The following is a 13,964-nucleotide window of genomic DNA, read 5'->3' as shown; positions in this document are numbered from 1 at the left end:
AAAATTCCTACAAGTTTTCAGATAGCATGATCTCAAGGTCTTTTACCATCCCACCTGCCCTTCTCCAAGCTTTTTGCTGAATTCTAGGTCTTTTCTAAAATGTGGCCTTTCAAAACTAACACAACGCTCCCAACATAGTCTGGCTAGGCAAGACAATCAGGAGACTGTGAACAATCTGATTGTCTAGAGAGAATAGTTTTCATTCAAACCTAGCAAAAGACATTCTTCATGACACTGCTGAATAGCTTGAGAGAGCTTGTCTCCATATTGTATGATCACCTGGTGCTGATACTATTGAAACAAATCATCTCTGTTATTAGACCTCTCAAGGAATTCTGTTCAATTTTAATATATTCACGGGAGATACCTTGTTAAAAGAGAGCCCCCAAGGCTGCACTTGGAATCCTGTGATTTTAATTATCCAAATTTAATCAGTTTAAGTACTCTTCTTCACATCTCTCAGGCTAAAAACTTGGAGTTTTCTTTGACTTTTCCCTGTCCTTCATGCTGCATAGCCAGTCAGAACCAAGTCCTATAATTTCTTTCATTTAAATATCTCTCCAATTCACCCTTTCTTCTCCATTCTCAATGCTATCTCCTTAGTAGAGATTCTTTCTCCAGATATCCGAATTACCACAACTTTCTAGCTTGTTTCTTAGATTTCAGTCTTTTACCCTTCTCATCCATTCTAAACACTGCCACAAAGTTAATCATCCTAAAACATTTATTTCAATGTTTTGCATAACTACACATGTATAACCTATATCAAATTGCTTGCTTTCCCAATGAGGGTGAGTGGGTAGGGAGGAAAGGAGAGAATGTAGAACTCAAAGTTTCAAAAACAAATGTTAAAAATTATTTTTACATGCAACTAGGAAATAAGATATACATGCAATGGGATATAGAAATCTATCTTGCCCTATAGGAAAATAGAAGGGAAGGGGATAAAAGAAGGGGGTGTGGCTAGGTGGCACAGCGAGGAGAGTGCTGGCCTCAGAGTCAGAAGGACCTGAGTTCCGATCCGGCCTCAGACACTTAACACACACACACACACACACACAAACCAGCCATGTGATCTTGGGCAAGTTACTTAACCCCAACTGCCCTCCAAAAAAGCAAAAAAAAAAAGGTGGTGATAGAAGGGAGGGAAGATTGGGGGAAGGGGTAATCAAAATGCACTTCATCTTGTGGTGGGGGAAGGGGAGAGATGGGGAGAAAGTTTGGAACTCAAAATCTTGTGGAAGTGAATGCTGAAAACTAAAATTAAATTAATTAATAAAGTTAAAAACAATAAGTGAAGGCAGGACTCACAGCCTCCTGTCACCAAGACCCCTGCTCTTGGCACTATTCTACAGTTCCTTCATGGGAAGACATAAAGTTCTCTGGACTCTCCAAAAAAAAAAAAGTATATCTTAGGATACAAAAAAGTAGGGCACTTTGGTTACTATTGTGGTAACTTTTTATATATAGACAGATATAAATATATGTATGTATGTATAGATATGTATCTATATGTACATAGATAGATACCTGCATAACAGGAGTTCAGAGTTTCATACACATAGCTCTTTTCTGTTCTGCTCTGTAAATGGAAACATGTTTGTTAAGTTGATAATAAACAAGAAAACTCATTGTAAAAAATAATAAACCATTTATTTCATTGTGTCACTCCCTTGCACAAGAGCTTACACTCATTCTCTACTGCTTACTCAATTTAGTGCAAATTTTCCTTATATCCACTTTAAAGTGAACAAAGCACTATGGTCTTATCTTGTGAGTTGGGTCTTTCAAGTATTATTTTCCCCTTTTTTGTTGTTTTATTAATGTTTTTTGTTGCCATATTAATTTCTCCTTAATCTTCCCATTGAACCTGTAGGGTTCTAGCTTACTATAAACTTCTGGGACTATGCCACCTCTGTCTGATTAATTCCACTCAGTTCCTATGAACCACTGTTCATGTCCAAATGTGTCATTGCTGCTGGAAAAGTCCTTATCTCAGCCATCTCTGGACTGGGTCCTCAGTGGTCTCTCCCAAAGACTGCAATTTGTTCCTTGGAGCATATGTGCTGTGCTGGCTATAAACCCTGACTCCAGAATACTGGGCTGCTTGAGTGCCCTCCTGACCTTTGGAAGCTCACTAGGTTGGAGGTTCCACCTCCTTGATCCCAAACAGAAAACAACAAATATGTAGGCCAGGGACAGAGGTCCATTTCTTGAGACTGCATGGTTTCAGAGAAAATAAATTCCTTCTGTCTCTACCTTTTCTATATTGTCACTCACTGTGTAGCCATATTACCAGAGTAAAACCAAAATGAAAACAGCAAGAAAAGCTGGCAAAAACTGATGAAGGCACAAAAAGCTTCCCATGCACCACATGCTAAACCAACCAGAACAATTAGAGCATATCTACAGTCTCTCCAAGACATTTCCATTACACATATCATGACTCCTGGAGACAGCATCCTAGCCTCCTCCGTGTGAAGAGACTTTATCCTTGTAACAAAGGAAAACAATTAAGCAAAACCAATACAGCAACCATGTTTGACAACATACACTCAATTTTGTATCCACCAAAATGGTGGACTCACTTCTTCTACTAAGAGGTATTAAAACCTCTCATTTTTTAAAAGAGGTAACTGAGGCAAAGAGCAATCATAGGGTCATAGATTTATAGTTAAAAGGGATCTTAAACACTGCTTAGTCCTACCCCATAATACAGATAAGGAAACTCGGGCTCCATCTGGTTAAGTGACATGTCCAAGGAGTGCAGTTAATGAATCACAGATGTAGGTTTTGAACCAAGGGCCTCTAAATCTGATGTTAGGATCCCATCATCACACAGGTGGTAATAATCAGATGAAAAACCAGCATGTCTGTACTCTGACTCAGATGTGGTGTTCTTTCAACTATATCTTGCTGCCTTTCTTACAAGAGGCATAAGGTAGTGGTTTCTTTACCTGAATATCCCAGTCCATTTTACTCAGTAGGGATAGGAAGGAAGCTCCATTGCAAGGCAGTTTTTTTTGTGAGCCACTTGCTGGGCTTGGAAACATTTAGAGACAGATTTTACTTACCCCTGCCAAGAACTCATCCGTTATAACTCCAGGAGAAATCCTCAGGCCAGAGCAGCAGCCATAACTAAGAGGCTTCTTTGTCCAGCTCTTGCTCCTCCAGGCTGTGGATTGTTGCTCTTTCCCCCACAGAGGAAAACAGGAGATCAATAGGCATGTCACTGGGTCCTGGCTTGATTGCTTAGAAAACAAATTACTTTGACTATTTGTTTCTTCCATCTCCATGCTTGTATCCTTGTCACTCCTCCTGTTCCTTGCACCTCAGGGTGCTTTTTTCTTTCTGTCATTAAGTATTTTTTTTCTAACTTCTGAATATTTCGAGAAGATAATCAGTTTCTGTTATCTCCATGTTGTTTAATAGAAATGCTAGGACCAAATTCATTTGCTGCAAAGCAATATATCATTGAGTCACTGTTAACTTGCCTAATCTCTACAGGGTAACCTCTCGATATATGCAGATCATCCAATCTCTTGGGTAAGGATCAAACTGGACCTTTTGAGAGTGATCATAGTGGATTAAACACCATCCCCATCCTCGTGCTAATCTTCATCTTCATCCAAAGTGTATATTCATTCAGGGTATGATCATAGGAGGATAGATAAAGCAACTGACATAGCCTGGAGCAAAATAAGAAATGATGAAAGAAATTAGTGAGACATCGAACTATAGATGATTTAGTGAAATGAGGACTGGATTTGAAAGTTATGAGAACTCTGTTCTAATCTCATCTGTGCTACTAATTAGCCCATTTAACTTGCCTGGGACTCAGTTTTCTCATTTGTAAAATGAGGAGCTCAGACTAGGTCCCTTCCAGTTCTTCATCTTACATTCCTATGAAGTGTGGTGAGAAGCTCATTACTTTGCAGGGCAGCTGTTTCCAGTACTGGACAGTTCATAATTGGCCCTAGTCCTGCCTTCTGAAACAGAATATGTATATACCCTCTTCCTTATGATAGGCCTTCAAAAATAGAAGACAGTAATTGTATCTGTGACATCCTACTCTCCTCCAAACTCAACAATTCTAATTCATTCAAATAACCTCTTGTCTATCACTCTCTGAGTCTCCCTTCTATGAACACACTTTGGTATCTAGGGATTCACATCATGAATAAGCAAAGTAGCAAGTTCATTTAGTTTGAGGGTCATCACTAGCAAAACTCCTTTAAAAAAAACAACTCTTTGCAAGCTTATACACCCTGGAAACAGGCTGCAATTTTACCCAGTCTGTAATTTATACCATGAACAAAATGGCTGCCCCCTGGATCCTGTACTTGGCCATCTAGGATGAGAAAGATATTGCCTCAGAAATCATCCACACTGTCCTGATGCTGACTTTTATTCTCCATTGGGTGCTTTTTAGATTGTATTTTACTACCTGTGTCAGAGACCAATACTGGTCAAGACTTATTACTCACCAATGAGCTGTGAGGAGAGTGCTGAAAAGGGCATTGGAGGCTACTGCAAATATACATCACACTATGTGAGGCTCAGATGCCCATAGCCTGGGCATTTATTAGCATTAGGCTTTCATTACTGCCCTTTCAGCTTTACTTCCAGGCCTCCCATTTCAGCTCAGGCCTTGGAGCGTCATGGTGCATGGAGGTTCAAGGATCCTGGGAATGTTGCTGATCTCATTTGCAAAGGCCCCAAACCAAGCCCAGACTCAGGGTTTAGTGAATTCAATGTAAATTCAGTTTGTTAGTGCATTAGAGTATAGCACAGTAAGAGACACTGATTATACAGGGAGACTTTGGAAGGTGAAACTGGAGTGGGAAAGGGATGCAACATAAGGAAAACTCACTTTTCTAGTCACTAAACTGTTCATACCCATTGATCCATCACTACCATTTAGGCACTAACCACAAAGATGCCCAAGATCCATATGCACAAAAATACCTTCTGTTGTAGCAAGCAAATGGAACAAAGTTGATGTCCATCAACTGGGGAATGGCTGAACAGAGAGTAGTTCTGAATGCAAGAGGATATTATTATTATGCTTTAAGAAATGCTATTATGGGTTTGGGAAACCTTGGTGACTTGTATAAGCTGATGCAGAGTGAAAGGACCAAAACCAGGAGAATAATTTATGTAATGACAGCAATCTTTTAAGGGAAAACAATTGTAAAAGAAAGAGTACAGAGCTCATATCAGTGCAGGGATAAATTATGACTCCAGAAAACTGGTGAGGCTATTCTCCTCTTGGCAGAAAAGTTATGAACCATAGGTATATTAGCCAAAGTGTGGACTTGTTTTACTTGAGTGTGAGAAGAAAAAGCTTCTGTTTGGGAGTTAGATGGAGATTGTGGAGTGAGTTAATGGGTAGTGATAAAGATGCAAAATTAAAAGAAAGGAAAGGACATTAATAGAAAACAAAAGCAAACAGAAAAGAACCAAAAAAGTTCAGAAGAGGACATAAATGGGCAATGTTTTGCTACTACATTAAATTTAATATGTGCTTTAAGATGTAAGTAACTATAGTTTATGGTTTTATATGAGCCATTTTAAAAAAAATATCAAATTGTGTCTGTTGATCATTAAGTTCATAATAAAAGGATTTTTAAATCACTTTTCTGTTTGGACAGATGGGAGACTATGGGTATGGAAAAATGCATATACTATCAGACTCAGTTGATTGATTGATTAGTTTTCTTGAACTGCTTTTATTATCATTCCTATTTTTGTAAAAAAAAAAAGAAATAGATTTGAAAATGAAGGTGATGTAAGAACAAAAGTTATCAATGATTTTTTTTTAACTCACTTTTTTATTCAAAGCACTTTCCTTATAACAACCTCGTCAGATAGGCAGTATAATTATCCTCATTTTATACAAATAGTATTTGAAGCTCAGAGAGATCAAGTGACTTGCCCAGGGTGACCCAATTAGTATCAGAGACCTTAAGTTCAGTCCTCACCCTTATGACTCCAAGATAAGTGTATGCTATCATATATTCCAGGAGTATTAAATGGTCCCCAACTTCAAGAAGTTTATAATCTAGTTGGGAGATAAGACATGGACAAGTGAATGAAAAGTTAAATAACAGGAAAACAAAGTATAGCTCTACAGCACAGACAAGTGATGGATGCATATTTATTAGACATTTACTATGTGCCAATGCTTACTATGATGTCACTAGGCCATTTGTAATATATCTAGTGAATGAAACAAATAATATAGAAGTTCAAAATGGGATGAGGATCACAAAATCACAGAATGTTTGACCTGGAGGAGACTTTATACATCATCTATATCAGAGGTTCTTAACCTGGAGTCTATGAACTTTAAAAAAAAAATGACCATTCTCCAAAAAATAAGTGGTCAAAGGATATAAACAAATACTTCTCAAAAGATGAATTCTAAAACATTCACAGCATGAAAGAATGTTCCAAATCACTAATAATAAGACAAATGAAAATCAAGAAAACCCTGAGGTTTTACTTTATACTCTGCAAATTGAGAAGGATGATCAAAATGACAATAGTCAATGTTGAAGGGTTTGTGGAATGATAGGCACACTAATACATTATTGGTGGAGCTATGAAACCATTTTGGAAGGTTATTTGGAATTATGCAAATGAAGTAATGAAAATTTCAATACCTATTGAACCAGAGACTCCATTATTGGGCTTATATCCCAAGGAAGTTATTAATAAGGGTAAAGTCCCCATCTACATAAAAATATTTATAGAAACTCTTTTTTTGTGATAGCAAAGAATTAGAAAAGTAGATGCCCACTGATTAGGAAATAGCTAAAAAAAATTGTGTACATGAATGTACTGGAACATTATTGTGCTGTAAGAAATTATGTATGTGATGAATACAGAGAAGCATGGAAAAATTTCCATGAGCCAATGCAGAATGAAGTAAACAGAGTAAAGAGAGCAATATATGCAATAACTATAACAATGCAAATGGAAAGAACAATTATGTACAAAAAATAAAAAATTAGTATATAACAAAATTATTAAGAACAAGTCTCGGGGGCGGTTAAGTGGTGCAGTGAATAGAGCACCGACCTTGGAGTCAGGAGGATCTGAGTTCAAATCTGGCCTCAGACACTTAACACACACACACACAAAAAAAAAAAACTAGCCATGTGACTTTGGGCAAGTCATTTAACCCCAACTGTCCTCCAAAAAGCAAAAAAAAAAAACCCAAGTCTAATTAAAAAGAGGAGATATGAGAAGACAGTCTCAATCCATTTCTTTCTCTTTTTGCTTTTTTTTGGAGGGGGGAGGGCAGGGAAATTGGGGTTAAGTGACTTGCCCAAGGTCACATGGCTAGTTTTTGTGTTAATTGTCTGAGGTCAGATTTGAACTCAGGTCCTCCTGACTCCAGGGCCAGTGCTCTATTCACTGCACCAGCCAGCCACACCCCCCCCCCAATCCATTTCTTGATGGATATGGGAGGTTGACAGCTTTTTACACACTGCAAATATTTTCCAATTTTTTTTTCAATGTATTGATCACTTATGCTGATTTTTTTCTTCTTTAAAGAAATATTATTTGTTATATGAAATGGTTTTCAGGGAGAGGGAAAGGACACTGGGAATAGCTATTATGATGCAAGAAATAGAAGATATCAAGATCTAAGGAAAGTAATACATACAACATTGGGGGATAGGTAGTTTGACCCTAATTGACCAGATAATTCATGAATGCTAATCAATTAGGTAAAAAAAAGGCTAAAATTTTTAGGCCCATGGGCCATATGTTAGAGGCATAAAATGTTTTGTCTTTCGTCTATGTGCAAAAATAAAATAACGCTTATGTTTTCCTAGGCAGAATGTAAGTTCCTTGAAGGTAGGTACTATTTCATTTTAATCTTTGTATCCCAGAGCCTAATATAGTGTCTGGAATATAGTAGGCACTTAATAAATCCACGTTGAGTAGAATTAAATTGTATAGGAAACTATCATATTACCATCACTGGAGGAATGGAGTATGTACTTTTATAGCTCACATTTTATATCTTGTCAGGAGTGGCCTGGAGGGGATTCTTGGTTAGGCTTACTAACACAATTGAGTGGCTATAAATGGCCTCTGAGGGCCTTCCCAAATCAAGGAGTTATAAATCTACATCAAAGTCCACAGAGCACTTTCTTCACAACAACCTTCTAAGGCAAGAATTATAAGTGTTATAATTCTCATTTTACACATAAGGAAACTGAGTCTCAGAAAGGCAACGTGACTTGCCTGTAGTAATATAGCTAGTATACAACAAAGCTTTAAGCCAGATCGCCTGGATTTGAGTTTTATGAGTGTTGTGGAATATATATGTGGAATATTATATAATAAAATATGTAATATGTAATACAATAAATATGTAATTATATAATAAAATACGTAATACGATAAAATAAATACAATATAGTATTCTAGAATACAAATTTTAGGACCAATTGATCTGTGTTTACATATGCATTTAAAGCAGCATGATAGAGTGAAATGGATCCAGAGACAAGTTCAGACTCTCACTTCTTAGCTTGGCTAAGTTCATGAACCTAAAAGTCTTAGTTTCCACACTTGTGAAATGGGAAAAATGATTATACCACATACTTCCCAGGGCTGTTGTGGAGATGAAATAAGGTGATGGTGACGATGATGACGGCGATGATAATTACTAGCATTTAAATAACACCTTAAGGTTTCTAAAGTAATTTAAAATTATCTCATTTTATCCTCAGAACAACCTTGGGAGGTAGAATCTATTATAATTCCCATTTTACAGATGAAGAAACTGAAGTAAAGTTTTGTGACTTGCCCAGGGATTCACAGCTAATGTGTCTAAGGAAAGATTCAGGCCTGCCACTCTATCCACTAAGCCACATAGATAATACGCAAAAATCAGTCTGTAACTATAAAAATATATCAATGTGACCTATAATAACATCATTATTATTATCTAAGTTGCAGTAGCAACAATCCATATGGGAACTTTGGAGGCTTGAGATCTAATCCTAGCTAGGCCACTAACTAATATAATTACTCTTGCCTTCTTCTCATCTGTAAAATTTGGGGTTTTAAAAATATTTACAGCATATTTTTTCATGGTGGCAAAAATAAAACCCCTGGAAACTAAAGGGATGCCTCTCAGATGGAATATGGCAGAACAAATTGTGGTATTTGAATGTGATGGAATATCACTGTGCTGTATGAAAAAGGAATACATGATCTCAAAGAGAAAAGGAAGACTTATATGAACTGATACAGAGTAAAAGGAGCAGAATTAGTATAACAATCAATACCATAGTGTCAATACTATAAAAGTGAACAATGTGGAAGACTTTTATAAAGTGATGAAGAATGAAATAAAAGGAACCGAGAGAACAATTTATACAATGACAACAACAGTGTGAAAACAAACATTGAAAGCTACAAAAATTTTAACAAACACGGTGACTATGCATCATTCCAGAGACCTGATTGGGAAAGCACATCTGGATGGAGAGGTGATGAATGGAAGAGTGTAAGGGTTATGGGATTTAAAGATCTTCCATGCCCTATTGGACTTGCTGATGTAGCAGGAAGGGGCAGAGCAAGAGGAAGTGGAAGCCAAAACTAGAGTTCCAGCAGTGCCTAACGGTGGCGGCAACGGCAGCAGTAGCAGCAGAGGCAGCGGCAGCAGCAGCGCGAAGCCCTTTTTGAGTCAGCCAGAATTTCTGCTAAGGACTCCTGCTGAGTACTGCCAGGGGCCGGAGCTGCTGGGAGCACGCTTCCTGGACCCTGGGTGGTTGCTGTGAGTGGGGAGAGGAGGACTTTGCCTGAGGTAGCCTGTTCTGTTTTAAAGGCTTGAGAATGTGGGTGCTTTCTACTTTATCTACCTGTGACAATGTCATAACTACTCTGATGGCTTTCACTTTCTGGTTTTGGGACTCAGTCTTTTGGTATCTTAATAAATTTTCTAGCTTGTTCCCCCATATGGCAAGCATGATGTATTTTGTGATGGATAATTATATCAGCATATTTGTAATCTCCATAGGCATTGTGAATATGGCATTGCTGATACAAAGAGGTGCAGAATGAGAAAAATACTTCTTGAATATGGCAAACAAAAGTATTTATTTTTCTTAACCACTGATATTTGTCATTCTCTTTTTTGATGTTTTTTTTTTCTAAATTTGCTTTTCTATTTTTTCTCGCTATGGGACTATCAGTAGGAGAAAATAGATTTCTGTTCATTAAAAAGACTAATTGAAAACATAAATAAATCAATGACATGAAAGGGAGCTGCCTTACATTATCATTATCATTCTCAACATGCTAAGCCCATGCTATGTATAGTAATGAGCAAATTGAGGAATTTGACAAATCAGTGACTGGTTGACTTAGAGATGTAGATGCTCTCACCTGAAACATTTCTAGAATTAGGAAAAATCCCATAGAATGAGGATGAGCTAGCTCACTACACAAAGATAAGTGTTAACACGAATAGGATTTGTGGGTTTGAACTAGAACATGTTGAAGCATTCACCATGTCTACCTCCAGCTTCTGTGACTCTAGCAATATACTATTTGGAACTGTGCTGGGACCCTTGCCCCAAAACATTAGTTCCTTTGTCTAGGATTTTATCAAATTTGGGGTTTATGATATAGTATCTTTCTGATCATACAAATGTCTGGATCAAGCTTAGCTTTTAATACAATAGCACATAAAATGAACTCAGAGAACATGATTGCCTGATAGAAGACGGGCTTTTCCTTCAGTCCCAGGGCAGAAGGGTATATTTGTGAAATCCATTTTTTCATCAATCTTGTTGCCTGAAGGTAATGCAACAGCTGTTCAACTAAATCTATTTTTTTTTCTTAAACCAGGAAAGAGTTTGTGACTCTGCCTGTCCTGATGTTTAGAAATTGACAGGGATGATGTTTAGGAGCCACCTCCAAACTCACTGGCAATCTAATAGCCACAGATCCAGTAGAAATATGAAAGGATACAGTTAGCCTCATTTCACAAACGTAGTATGGCTGTCAGTTAATTGAAATAGAAATGGAGGGGAGGGAAAAGGGGAATAGGAGGTCAAGAGGAGAGAGGGAGGGGAAACAGGGGGAAGAAGGGGAGAAGAGAAGAAAGAAAGAGGGAAGAGGGAGGAAAGAAGGAGACAGAGAAGTAGGAAAAAGACGAGGAGAGAGAATGGGAGGGGAGAGAGGAGGAAAGAGGAGGGGAGAGTGTTGAATGCAGAAAAACATTATTAATCAACAGTGGACACCAGGGTGTGGAAAAAGAATAGGCTACAATTGGTAAAAGTTTGCCCCAGTTTGGTTTTGTTGGTTGTTGGTTTTGTTTGTTTGTTTGTTTTGGGTTTGGGTTTTTTTTAACCTAATAATTTGCAATGACATAGATACAGAAAGATTCAAGTTATATTCATGGTACAACGAAAACAGTCTGACTGTAACGGAGGGCTTTTGTGGAAGAGTCACAGGAGATAATGTATTTCAAAAGTGAAGTAGAAGCCAGATTAAAAAAAGGCCTTGATTGACCAGCCAAGAAGTCTGATTTTTATTCCATAGGTGATGAGAGTCTACTCAAAGTTTTAAATATGGGATAATAACCCAAAAGTTGAAAGGGACCATAGAGATTATTGAATCCAACGCCCAAATTTTACTGATGAGGAAACCAAGACAGAGAGGTTTGCTGTGCATTCAATTGTGTCTGACTCTCCATGATCCCTTGGACCATTCTTGGCAAAGATACTTGGAGTTGTTTGCCATTTCCTTCTCTATTTGATTAAGGCAGAATGTTAAATGACTTGCCCAGGATCACATAGCTTGTAAATATCTGAGGGCAGATTTGAACTCAGATCTTCCTGACCAGGACCAGCACTCTATTCACTGAGCCACCTGGCTGCCTATGCCTAACAGAGAGGTTAACCTCTCTACAATCTATTCTCAACCTATCTTTCTAGCCTAATGGGCATCACTCCCTGCACACTCTACTCTCCAACCAATTGGCTATCACTGTGTTCCTCACACTCTCTTTCTTTTCTTTTACACTGGTTCTCCACTATACCTAGAATAGAATTCCTCTTTTCCTTTAAGATGCAATTCAGGCATCATCTTCTGCATGAAGTTTTTCCTGATCCCTCAACCCCCAATTTCCCAAACTGCCTTCCATACATGAGTGTTCCAAAAACCTTAGTGCAGTGTAAAGTTAAAACTGCACCAACTCTATTTGTATTTATTAGCTTTATATTTTTCTATGTACTTGTTCTTTAGGAGTAAGGATTCTTTCATTCTTTGTTCTTATTTTCCATTCACTTACATTCTGATCACAATTTTGGGCACAATGACTGGCACAAAGTAGGTGCTTAATAAATACTTGCTAATTGACTGATTGTCCAGGGTAACATAGCTGAGACAGGATTCGAACTCAGTTCTTTCAAACTCCAAGTCTAGCAATCTACTACAGCAGAGGCATTGAACACATCTCCAGAAAGCATGTGACCCAAAACACTCCTGAACATTGTCAAAACCAGATTAAAATGTAATTCAGAAATATTTAACAAAATAAATTATAATACAATAAAACATAAATAATATTACATTTTAAAAACTAAGTCAATATGCACTCATAGGGATGGTCATGTACAGATTAGTGGCCGTCTTTTCTTTCCTTTTTTTTTTGGTTTTTTTTTTGGAGAGGGAGGAAGGGCAGTTGGGGTTAAGTGACTTGCCCAAGGTCACATGGCTAGTGTGTCAAGTGTCTGAATCTGAATTTGAACTCAGGTCCTTCTGACTCCAGGGCCGGTGCTCTATTCACTGTGCCACCTAGCTGCCCCACGGCCCTCTTTTCTATTTGAGTTTGTCACCATTTCACTCCATCCTGCTGCCTCTCACAGGGTAGTAATATAATAAGATTGCAACAGCAAAACTGAATACAATTTTCCTGTATTTCTAGAGCATGCCCTATAGGTCAGGGTGTATGAGAGAGAGTAGGTGCCAGTGGATAGCAATCCTTAGAAGTCTGAAGATCAACTCTTTCTCAGAGAGCAAAACACCATATGCTCTTTCAGTCATTCGATCCTTTCAGCACTCGGATATATTCATGGGGTCATAGATTTAGAGTTGGAAAGACATTAGAGATCATCAAGTCTGACCCCTTCATTTTATACATGAGGAAAAAAGACACAGAGATGTTACATGTCTTGTCCAGGGTCACATGGCTAATGAGTATCTGAGGCAAGGTTTTCCTCAGAGTAAAATATCTGCAAAATGATAACAGTACACACAGCATTATCCTAGAAATCTTCTACATTCCAACCTAACCTAATACACCTTCACTTTTATCTATGACAAGGTGGCAGAGCTCAGGCACCAACCCAAATTAATAATAATTTTTTAAAAATCTACTTTCACAGAACTCACATTTTATCAAAATTCTAGACTAATAAATTCTACTTGTCTGAGTAGTATGGGGAAATGAAGCTAATCAGAAGAAATTGGGGGAAAATGAACACATAAAGATATATGTCATTTTCAAATATATTTTACATATCAAAACTTATGGTCTATATTGTCTTCCCAATCAAATATCCTCTACTGCCTGGAGTTACCCTTCTATGTGACTGACAGTGAAATGGATTTATTCTTTGTTTTTGTACAAATACTTCCTTCAGGCACTGGCACATAGCTCCCTTTGGCCTGTCTAATGTTGTAGCATAAATACATAATGACTAAAATTATGCCATCTGTTTACATCAAGGGTACTATTAGATTCCATGTACTCCTTGCTGGATTAAAAAACATAAAGTAAAGTATCTAGACCCAGTATGATGAGGAAACTTTCATTTACTAAGAGACAGCTAAATTTCTATATGATCAAAGTTTGAGGATTCATTTCTAAAGCGATTTTAATTGCTCTGGATGATGATGGGAAAGTAGGAATAATTCACATG

At 37.6% G+C, this 13,964-nt stretch overlaps 1 long non-coding RNA gene across 6 annotated transcripts in view; it reads right to left on the bottom strand.

Moving 5' to 3' along the window:
- Nucleotides 1-13,964, bottom strand: part of LOC138146092 (uncharacterized) — a 193,383-nt gene that overhangs the window by 83,390 nt on the left and 96,029 nt on the right. For all 6 annotated transcript variants that reach the window (XR_011164390.1, XR_011164391.1, XR_011164394.1 and 3 more), the window contains one exon: nucleotides 3,075-3,689. This is a non-coding gene — a long non-coding RNA (uncharacterized lncRNA). The remainder of the gene's footprint in view (nucleotides 1-3,074; nucleotides 3,690-13,964) is intronic.

This window comes from Petaurus breviceps, unplaced genomic scaffold (assembly GCF_028583685.1).
Source record: "Petaurus breviceps papuanus isolate PSGF00001 unplaced genomic scaffold, PetGlider_PUasm1.0 90752, whole genome shotgun sequence".
Classification (NCBI taxonomy): Eukaryota; Metazoa; Chordata; class Mammalia; order Diprotodontia; family Petauridae; genus Petaurus; species Petaurus breviceps.
This window is presented reverse-complemented; position numbering and strand designations above follow the sequence as displayed.